This window comes from Sinocyclocheilus rhinocerous, unplaced genomic scaffold, assembly GCF_001515625.1.
Source record: "Sinocyclocheilus rhinocerous isolate Xijiao unplaced genomic scaffold, SAMN03320098_v1.1 scaffold768, whole genome shotgun sequence".
Taxonomy (NCBI): domain Eukaryota; kingdom Metazoa; phylum Chordata; class Actinopteri; order Cypriniformes; family Cyprinidae; genus Sinocyclocheilus; species Sinocyclocheilus rhinocerous.
In genome coordinates this window covers 95447-106805 of record NW_015634483.1, presented here as the reverse complement: position 1 = coordinate 106805, position 11359 = coordinate 95447, and the positions used below count along the sequence as shown (strand labels likewise).

At 35.1% G+C, this 11359-nt stretch overlaps 1 pseudogene; it reads right to left on the bottom strand.

The window, feature by feature from the left end:
* Window positions 1-11359, bottom strand: part of LOC107745663 (uncharacterized protein C10orf107 homolog) — a 15642-nt pseudogene that overhangs the window by 730 nt on the left and 3553 nt on the right.

The window sequence follows — 11359 nt, the reverse complement described above, 5'->3', positions numbered from 1 at the left end:
ACAAATATTTTTTAATTGGATGTTAAAGTTTATATGGGAATATTACATGACACGCTGTCCTTTAACAATGCATTGGTGCAAAAACCGCACACCCCCTTCAGCTGGTGGCGCCCTAGGCGACCGCCTAGCTCGCCTATGCATAGAAACGGCCCTGATTGTTGTTATAGTATTATATAAATATAGATTATTGTTTTACAGTAATGAGATTTACCTTTGAGAATAATGGAAATTACAAAACCAAAAATATCCCCCATGAATAAAATGGCCAGAAAATGCTAAATTAATGCTAAATTAATGCTAAATTCCACTTATTTTTCCTGGCTGACTTTGTCTTCAATCATTGACTCGCTGTAAAACAATGTACTGTATTTGCGCATATTCGCACACAATGTTCCAGCTTTAAATGTGTGCAGAGAAGTTCCCCGAACAACACAAAAGCATACTGAATGCCTCTGGTCCACATCTGGAATGGTAATGTTATTGGTAAGGAAGTCATTCTCAGTAATCCCAGCATTTGTAATTTTCAGTGTTTCTACCATATTAGGTATGATGAGATCCACAGAGTTATGGCATTCCTGGGAACTTCTGAAACTAGCATAATATTCAAGGAAAAAAAGGAAACAGAGAAGAATAAATAAGTAGCAGACACTTCAAAACTGAACGTGGATGACTGTGGTATTAAACACGCTTCACAGTGACTTCACACGCTCCCTGAGCCACACGGGTTACAATTAGCATAGAAAAAACAACAACAACTCGATAGAATCTATTGAGGCGGCAAGATTTTTACCAAACATTTTGCATGAGGTTATATGTAGTAAAGTGATATATGTAATTGACCTTCCTCTGACATTAAAAGAGAGGAAAAGCCCAGGAGAATTGATGGAAATAGCGGCGTATCACTCACATACAGTATAAGATGCACACACAAACCACTACAAATGGGCTCTCAAATTACAGAGCGTCTGCCATTTGAAATAAAGGCTTGTCACACAGACGACAAAGGTCTTCATGGAACATGGCAGGAGAATTGAATGACCCCCATAATCATTAATCCCATCAAAGTGAAAAACGACTCGTGTCTTTCTAGCCCCTTCCATTCAGGTCTTGTCGGCACGGCCTGCGGCAACCTTTGCCGTCTGAAACCTCAGAAACATTCGGCGTGTAAAAACTTGTGATAGAGATGACACAATTTAGCAATCCGCCTAGTTGTTTTGTGCAATCGCGGCAGTCACGGTAATTCAATTCCAGTTTAAGTCTATCGTAAACTTAATCAGGATATCTGCCAGCAGCTGTCTAATGTACTTTACGTTATGCAGAGAATACCAACAATATTAAGCAGGAGAGCGTTATTCAAGTTTTAATATTGGATTCTTTTTTTCTTGGCATAATCACGCTGTGGGTGGAGGTTTGTGGGAGAATATGAGCGGAACACGGTGATATTTTCAGAAATACAGTTCTGATACATAGTCTGTTATTCATTTTTTGCCTTTTAAGATGTTTTATTAATGCTATCTGCGATATTCCTGCCCTCAAGCCTTGAATGTTATTCTTGTAGAAACTGGCTCGAGAGAATTTAAAAAAAATTTTTTTTTTTCTCTTTCGCTCTCTCTGTTGGTAGTAATCAGCATGTTGTTTCTTATAAACAGGCCGTCGTTATATAAGGCAGCTGGGAAGGCTTGTTATTTGCTCAAGGGTGTATACCTGCAGTTTTGCTAACATCTCCTGGGTCATTTCCCCCAGCGCCTCTCGAACATCTTCCACCCTGAAGCCCACGTGATTCCCGGGACTTTCTTCCAGTTCAGCTTTTCCAGGCTCTTCCACATTCTCCTCGAGAGATTCCTGCACGGTCTAGGGCCATTTAAAGGAGAAGTTCAGACAAAGATAAAAATTTTGTCATTATTTATTCACCTTCACATCATTTCAAACGTTATTTCATACACAGTATACTTTATGCTCACACACAATTTTTTTTTTATTTATATATAAATACACACACATACACTATATATTTGAAAAATACTTACATATATTTACATGTATACATTTATATTATATAATTTATATTATATATAAATATATTTAATATATTCTACTTCAAAATTTCACGTTTAATTCAATTTGTTGCTCGCCATTTCTTAGTAATTATTTGTTACATTTATTAGGAATTTCTAAGTGAAAAGACAAAATTAATGCGTACAACGAAAACCTCTTTTTGGAGTCTAGGCTTTGGCCTAATTTTAAAATATATGTCATAGCATGATTCATTAAATACAAGCCTATTATTCACATTAAAAGCTAAATCTGCTCTGACGTGATTTATTTTGCTTAGCTTTTAATGTAACATTGCATCAAAGAACTAATAGGGAAATTTACTGAGCAAGGCAGAACAGAGTATCGTGTGTGAGAAAACTCATTCATAAAAGCATAAATAGTGGCACAGCGCCTACATGTGGACTTTTTCTGAACAGCACACACTTCCTGGATATGGTACTGTACACTGTGCATTCTAATGAGATTCTGCAGCAGACAGGGTTCCCATGCCTTTTGACAAATGCATCTTGATGTATTTTCCAAGGTTATGGATTTAAAAATCATTTTATAGAGAATGCAAAATGCAACTTTTAGCTTAAAATATTCTAAAATATATGCAATACAGAGACCAATTTACTTCAGCAATCTGACACAATATGTCCAGTTAAAACAGGATATTTAACAAAATAACATGCTGGATGGAACTTGATTTTAATACCAGGAATTGACTGAATCATGAATATTGGGCATTACATATTGGATGGGAGAGGGATTTGTGATGTCCCTGGAATAAAAAATTATTTTTTTAGAGCTGGAAGGTATTACATTTTGATGATTTTTTTTCTTTGCAATAATATGCACTGATGAACTGTGCAAAACACGGTCAGTTTTGATGATCTTGTTGACTTAAATGCTGGGAACTAGAGAAATGTATATTGACATAGGAACTTTTAAAGATCTTATTCTATTTTTTCCAGTCCTGAAAATGCAGCATTTCAAGATTTTCCACTGGGAAATGTGTGGGAAAGTTAAACGGATACATCTCTTTAAATGTGAAACGTGTAGACATTTTTATATACAGATTCATGTTTTTGTCTGTGCTCAACAAATAAATCATTAAAAATACATGAATGCAGAAATAGTTGCAAAAGAAAATTCTCTGAGGGACTGAAAAAGAATGTAAAGATAGAAAGTGCGCTGTGATGTAACCCTTCTGTTATAATATACTATTCCCTCTGCTCAGTACAGTCTATGTTCTCCAGCTGTACAGCGCAGTGTCTGTTAAGGAAAAGTGTTAGTCATACTTGGAAGCAGATTTGTGTTTCCTCTGAAAATCAGAAACATGTGAAACCCATCTTCTCTGAAAGGGTAATTCCAAGCCTGAACCACAAAAAGAATACAACAGTTTACTGCGAGCCAAACACGTTAGAACGGTTTTGGATAGATCAGCCATTATTACAGCAAGGACTGGGCTGGAAGCGAAAGGAAACATTTTACCTGCTCAGGTGTTTTGGACACGTGGGGGAGCCATGTAATAGAAGTACAGATCAGCAGGCATGCCTTCTTCCAGCGGGGCGGCAAACTCAGCGGGGTCGATCACCTCAATGCATTTCTGTAACAAAAGACCCATCTCATTGAAGATTATTTCCTGCAACATTAAGTAGGATGTTAACAATTATTTTAAAATAAAACCAACAGGGTCCTGACAGGAAGCAGAGTAAATCTGCAGCAGCTTATTGATAAAATCTATAATGAAAATAATCAAAAATTGATTTGATTCTTGATTAATCATGATATCGAAAACATTCTTTAGTCACGTCACTTCGTTATAGTGAGCGGTTATAGTTATAGAGAATAATGCATTTCTATGGACAAAATGCATCTGCAAAACAGTGGAGGATACAGAGTTGAGCTACTGCAGGAAAAGTACATCACCAAAGTTGTCCTGAGCAATCATTTTTTTCAATTAAACTTCACAGACTTCAGTGAACGAGCACCGCCATGCGCATTTGTATCAAGCAGATGCAGCACAACAGAACAAGAAAATTTTTCTTGTTAGACATTAAATGTACGTTTAAAATTCTTCATGTTACACAAGTAATTGTATTTTTTATGAGAGCAGTAACAGTAAAGGGACTAATGTAATGAAGTATAAATATAATATGTTCAGAGAGTCCGCGCTTTTTAAATTTATTTTTTTATTTTTTATAATTTTCAATTTAGTGAGTTTAACTTTCTAATGGTAAGCAATCAGTTAAAATTTTAACCCCTTTTTGAACATAATGTTTATTTGCAAATACATTCACTATATTTCTATCACATTATTGGGCAAGGAATAACAATTTTGTAAGTAACTGATTAAAATTAATTTTTTTTTAATAAAAATATTTCTTATTTTTCATCAAATAACTGATTACTTGAATAATTCATCGTCAGATTAATCGATTATCAAAATAATTGTTAGTTGCAGCTATAGTGTTGGGTAAGTTACTCTAAAAAATAATTAATTACTACCAATTAATTACTGTACATCTTCAACAGTGTAATTTGATTACTATATTACTCTCATTAAAAAATCTTTGATTTTTTTTTACTAATTACTTTTTAAATCCCATATCAACCTTGACCGGTGTTTACAAGTTGCGTAAGTTATGTAACTAGATTACCTTTTCAAGTAACTGGTAAAGTAGGGCATTACTTTTAAATTTACAATGAAATATCTGAATTACTTTTTCAAATAGGTTTTCCTATTCATTCACTGACATCTCTCTTGTCCCCATGTTGAGAGAAATTGGGAATGAAGTGCAGAGGCAGAGACACTTCCTTCAGCCCTATTTATTTCCCTTTTGGAGTGAAAGGGCCCTTACAGTTGGCCAAAATATAACTTTTGGGTTTTTTGTTAGAAAAAAATAAGCAAAATAAGCAAGCCCAGCCCAGGGGGACAAAAGTAATGCAAAAGTACTGTAATGCATTATGTTACATAAAAAGTATCTAAGTAACTCAATTAGTTACTGTTTTATGGAGTGACACACTGACCTTGACCAGTTCAACATACAAGGATAGACATGAAACTGCTCTTTATATATAAAAATTGCATAAAATATTCTTGACCAAAGTATTTAAGGGAGAAAGTTACTTTAAAAACATGCATTTTTACATTGGATGTTAAGTTATGATATTAAATCCACTATTGTTTTATAACTGTTCTAAAGACTATACAGTTTTTAATGTAATTAAATTAGAAGTGTAATCAAATTAGAGAAAAATTAAGAATAATTCCTTACTTCTAAGGAAAAATATTTAAAGCACAGTAATTAATAACTTAGTAATGCATTACATCCAACATTAGTCGTAGCCCTAAAGCAGGGTGTTCTTGTTGACTTATTTTGAGATGAGTGGTTGACTATACCAAATAAATATGAAAACTATTTTAGGGCCTATGACATATACAGAGTTCTGGCATGAAACTCTAGATGGCGCAGTCCGATAGGTCTAACTCAATCTGACCTAATGACATCATTATGGCATGGCACAGCTGATTGGTCTCTCCTGTATCGGTAGCCAATGAGCTCGCTGCTCAACATTCAAATATATGACTAGTGCTTGCCGTAGCAGTTGCTGCTTGCTTCAAAAAACCCTCCACCTTCCCCAGCTCCACCTGTATAGATCTGCTACGAGGTGATTCATGTATGCTACATGGGGTTATTTCATGTATGTTATATTTGCAGCAGCAATATTTCTTACATGCTCACAGCAGCATGTTGTGGATGTATTGGCAGTAGCAAGTCTCGGTACTTGCTCTGCCGCAGCAGCGTAGCAGATCTATTCCGCCAAGACCAAATACATTAACATTGCCATGTACATTACCATGCCAATCACTCCGAGAGTTATCATGACAGAAATACAGATATCAATGTCATCAATATTTTACTTATTTATTTATTTGGTGAGTAGTTTTATAATTGTGGTATAGTGTATAGTCGGGTAGTCATTATGTAAAAATAAAACAAGTATTTAAGAGAGAACTGCAACTTTCTTTTGTCTTAATTTTGTGTGGTGTATCTGAAAAGATCTAGGCCCACATTAACAGCTGAGTAGAATTTTCTCTTCATTTGGCTGGAACATTTTACTGTTCATTTGGCAGGAGGCCCTTCACCCAGAATCCAAAACTAGTACACTAACAAAAACAAAGAGTCTTGCAGTTTGTATACCGAACATAATTACAATGCCAAATTGAAGCAGGGGAGTAGAACAATGCTCTTTCATTACTGCATTGTTTCCCATTATTCCCAATGACATGATTCATGCGTGTTCCATCTCAAGCAATAAACAAATTAACGTCAACAGTATCATTTTAATAGGAGTAAAAATAGAACGCCTGCTGCAATTCATTGTCATGTTTTGCTTTTGTGTAATTCGTAAAACATCTTGATTCAATAAACTGGCTCCAATTCGAGGGGAAAAAACAAGTACGTTAATATTCAAAATGCGTTTTAAGTCCCTTTCAAAACAAATAAATATTGTTCTGTTACATGGTGTTTGGTGCCATTGTATCAGTGACCTAGATTTTGTTTTTGATCCCTGTTCACTGTAAGATGCTCAACTGCAGCTCTCATTATTTGTATGCTACAGCACAACGCACCATTCAGACGCTAAACAAACCTGTGCCTTGATGTTTGATGTAATCAGGACTTCTAATTTTACAGATCTCAGATATACAGATGTACCCTGCATGCAGAAATATGGAATCAAATGGGGAATCAAATGATTGGTTATATTTCTCTGCCTTGACATTTTGAAAGTGTACTCCGAGCACAATCATTACGTGTTAATTATGGATGAGCAAATCAGATGGGAGGCAGATTTTCCGCTCAAACTGAAATTCAGAGAGAAAAACGACAACCCGCATAAGTGTTTCCCTCAATGGAGCGTAACAGAGGAGACATGAATCGACATGAACAGTGCTGTGAGGAAATCATAAGGAAATTGATGTGAAGTTTCGTAGAATTCGTAAAAAAAAAAGCACAAGAAAAAAAACACAAAGCTTTCACATCATTTCATGAAATTGGGATTAAACCATTGGAGTCACATGAATTAATTTTACAATGCCTTCACGACCCTATTGGTTGAATGGACTTTCAGTCAAAGAATAGAAATCAGAGTACCACTTTTATGTCTTTTTTATATATGTAGTCTGCAAACAATGCTTCACTGTCATAAAAATGAAAGCCATTCAACGATTCAGAATCAGATTTGATAATAATCATGTATAAATTTAAGCAGTGATTTGATCACCTGGTTTGTTTTTGATAGTAGATGTTCTGAATGGCCAATAACTTGGTAGCCAAATTGTTTTGTGAATGAAAATGTTAATTTCAAACCCTTGTCATGAAGGTGAATAAATCATGGTGAAATGTCCCTTTAAGCAGGGCCTATTTGAATAAAAACGAACGGTATTAATCCAAATCATTTGCCATATGCTTGTTGGAGTATATCATAATAGATAGTGTTCTGAATGTTACAAATTGTTTAATAGTAACTGAGCAAAACAAATTATCAAGTATTTTGGTAACACTTTAGTATAGGGACCAATTCACACTATTAACTAGTTGCTTATTGGCATGCATATTACTAACATATTGGCTGTTTATTAGTACTTATAAAGCACATATTCTGCATGACAATATTCTACAACCCTAATCCTACACTAATACCTAAACTACCTTACTAATTATTAATAAGCCGAGTTTATTGAGGCAAAAGTCGTAGTTAATGGTTTGTTAATAGCGAGAACTGGACCTTAAAATAAAGTGTGACCAGTATTTTTCCCCCTTTTTTTATCTCATCTTAGAATCATATTTTACAGTGTACAGCCATAGTACAGGTACTGTTTTGGAGTTGATGAAAAGATCAGTGAACATTGCATTGCACAGCTGACTGATTATGAATGCAACATTTATACTGTGGAATGTAAAAACAATTTACCAAGCTCTGAATAACATGACTGAACTGGTGATTTAGACTAAACAATGCACTCAAATATGTTGATTTCACATCACCGTTGTCTCGATGCAACTGTGGTTAGGCAAGGAGCGATGACATGATATTTCAACAAAAAACATTATATATTATATAATGTGTATAGATAATATATATCATTATTTATTTACACTCAAATTGTTTCAAACCTGTTCGATTTCCTTTCTTCTTGAAAAAAGAGAAAGTAGCAAAATGTTCATGTTTTCCATATAATGAAGGTAAACAGCCTGTCGAGCTCCAAAAATGACAGAAAGTATAATAAAATCATATAGTAGTCCATAAAACTTGTGATATATTTCAAGCTTTTCAGATTAAATTTAAGTTTAGATTTAGCAGAGACTTCTATCCAAAGCGACTTACAACCAATCAATAGTTGTTATTTACTAATTATTGAAAATTGAAGAACATGAGAGTGAGTACATAATTACAAATTCACATGTTAAATCTGAATCTTACCTCTATTTTCAGGAGTTGCTTCTCTTTGCTATGAGTGAACAGTATTTCATATAGTCTGAAGTGCTGAAAAAGACTGTTTATATGGTATAAAGAGTACATGAGAACCTGTAATAGTCACAGTTGTTGAAAATATTGAACGGTGCAGTGATAACGTGTTTTTGTAGGCCAACCCAGAAGTTAGCATCACCTTGGTTCCCTCAACAAAAACCCAATAGGATCTCTCGACTAGATTTTGGATTATTTTAGAAAATAAGGTGTGTGGCCAACAAAAGTGTATGATTCTTACACATTTTGTTCATCTTGATGATCTTCACAAATGAACACAACATTTATAAATTTAACCTAAATACAAAAATCGAAACGTAGGCTGTAAACAAACTACACACGATTTTACGTCAACACCATTAAGCTTCCAAAAACTCTTTCAGTTAAAAAAAAAGAAAGAAATCCTTGAAAGTTTGAGTTAGAATAGTTTGCAAGAGATTATGATCAATGAGGACTAGTGAGTAGATGACTTCACCTGTTCGCATGATGATATTTAATGTCCCAAACAACCTCTGCAGTCCCATTTAGCCACTTGTGAGCAACCGCCTTTTTCAAGACAAGTAAAAGCTTAAAAATATCTCAATGTGCATTACTGATGCATTTTATGTTATAGAATAAACAAGAAAATATCTTGAGCTTATGTTAACCAAAGACCTTATTTCAAGGGACAATCAGGATGATTATGAAATTATCAGAAATGCTAAAATTCTCATTTCTGGGTTTTGGCCTACAAAAATATGTCATTCTTGCAGCTCTCTATGCAAACCCTTGATGTGCCAGCAATTTGCAAGGGTGTAATTATGGTCACTGTTGAGATGTTTGGCTATAATCCCTATTTATGTTACTATGATTTGTGCCTCAAATGGTAATACTGCATTAAAATTCAACGTTACGTGGTGTTCCATGAATAATAGCTCTTTTAAAAAAGGCAAAACATTTATATTAGTATTTTCAATGAACATGCTCAGTAAAGGAGACTGAAGATGAATTAAACTCAAGCACTAACAAGCAGTCTGCGTTACTGAGGCTTTCAGGTAAGCAGAGAAATCAATCGTGTTCAACTATAATACACATACTGTGTGTCATTTTTCAGCACTGTGCATCAGTGTTTTTTCCTTTTGCTTTCTAAAATACGGATGATTTCCATGCAGCTTGTTATGCACCACAGTAGTCTGCATGCTTCACAATCCGTTGCTGTATGAATTATGCATAACATTAAAGTGCCCCTATTATGGATTTTTGAAAATTAACTTTCATGCAGTGTGTAACACAGCTCTAAGTGAATGAAAACATCCTGCAAAGTTTTAAATCTGAAAGTGCACCGTGTATAAAGTTATTGTCTCTCAAAAGAAAGAGTCGACTCTGAATCAGAATCTGAACCCGCCAACTTGTTAGTCTTTTTGCCTTGGTCTGAATGAAAATGCAAATTCATTCTTTGCCACTAGGTGCAGCTTTTGGAGCGGTAAAAATAGCGGTTTCCCCGGTAACGCTGTACACAAAGCAGCACTGTGCTCACAAACGCTGCTTTATCAGGCATTACAGGCATGATGAAATGAAAATGAGACCAATCGGACCAATCACCGCAGATTAGCGTCACGCAAAGGAGGGGTTTGGAAAAATGAATCGTTGAGCGAATCGTTTGGGAGTCGTTGAGCAAGTAAGGTAAAAATAAATGCATATTATAAGACAATGAAAGTGTTTTTTGACCTTACATGCATGTCAGCCTGTTGTTGGGGACTCCCAAAACCAAATTATGAACCTTTCATTACCCATAATAGGGGCACTTTAATTATGAAGGATTCTAGTTTGCTTGTTGCCGGCTGTCTAATAGCAAAGCAGCATCTTGCATCAATTAATAATATGCGACGGGTTGAAAATAACCTTTATCCATATTCAACAATTAAACGTGCGCTTGAGCATAATCATACGTATTTAGGAGGAATGTAATTAAAGGACGGATGTGACATTGTGAGACATACCTGGTCTTGAAGTAATCTGTGATGGCTTTGATTTGATCGGTGGTGAATAAAAAGCTGGCTTTAGCTTCCGTTGATGGAGATTGTCTGGTGGCAAGTACTGTTTGGGTAAATGCCTTGAAATTATCAGCAAATGATGACTGTTTATCTGAAATAAAATGCAACAGGCATTGTCTGTGTGTGTGTGTGTGTGTGTTTGTTTTATTATTATTATTATTTCTTTTTCTTTTTTAAAAAGTATTATGCTTGGTGAATTCACACCAGATTCTTAATCAAATGGATTTTTAAAATATAGTAGACCTAAAGTAGGGGTGCTCCGATTAATCGGCTACCGATCACTATCGGCCGATAATCACGTTGGGATGACTGATCGGCTGTCTCTAAAAAGGCCAATCTCAAAACATCGCGTCTGTCTATAAGCGAGCTGCACGCTGCACAGTTGACACAGGAATTGTCACTTGCACAATCGAGGCAGTGTCACATCGTCACTAAAGTTTATACAAGTTAAGTAAAGTTTTTGCATTACTTTTTAATTCTTGCCAGTGTTTACAATGCTGAAAAAGCATTTTCAGTGGCAATGTTTGGGGAATGATTATAATGTTGGAATAAATGTTGTGTTTGTGGTAAACACGGATCAGTAGCAGACTCCTGTGTGAAAGCTGCTTCCCCTCACACAAGAGTCACCTAAGAGGGGAATTTCCCCCATTTTCAAAAATGAAATTCAGGCCCTGAATAAATGTCTAAAAATCCTGATTGAAGTATCACTATAAATAGTTATAAATTATAAAAAGAAGGCTTTAAAAAGATTG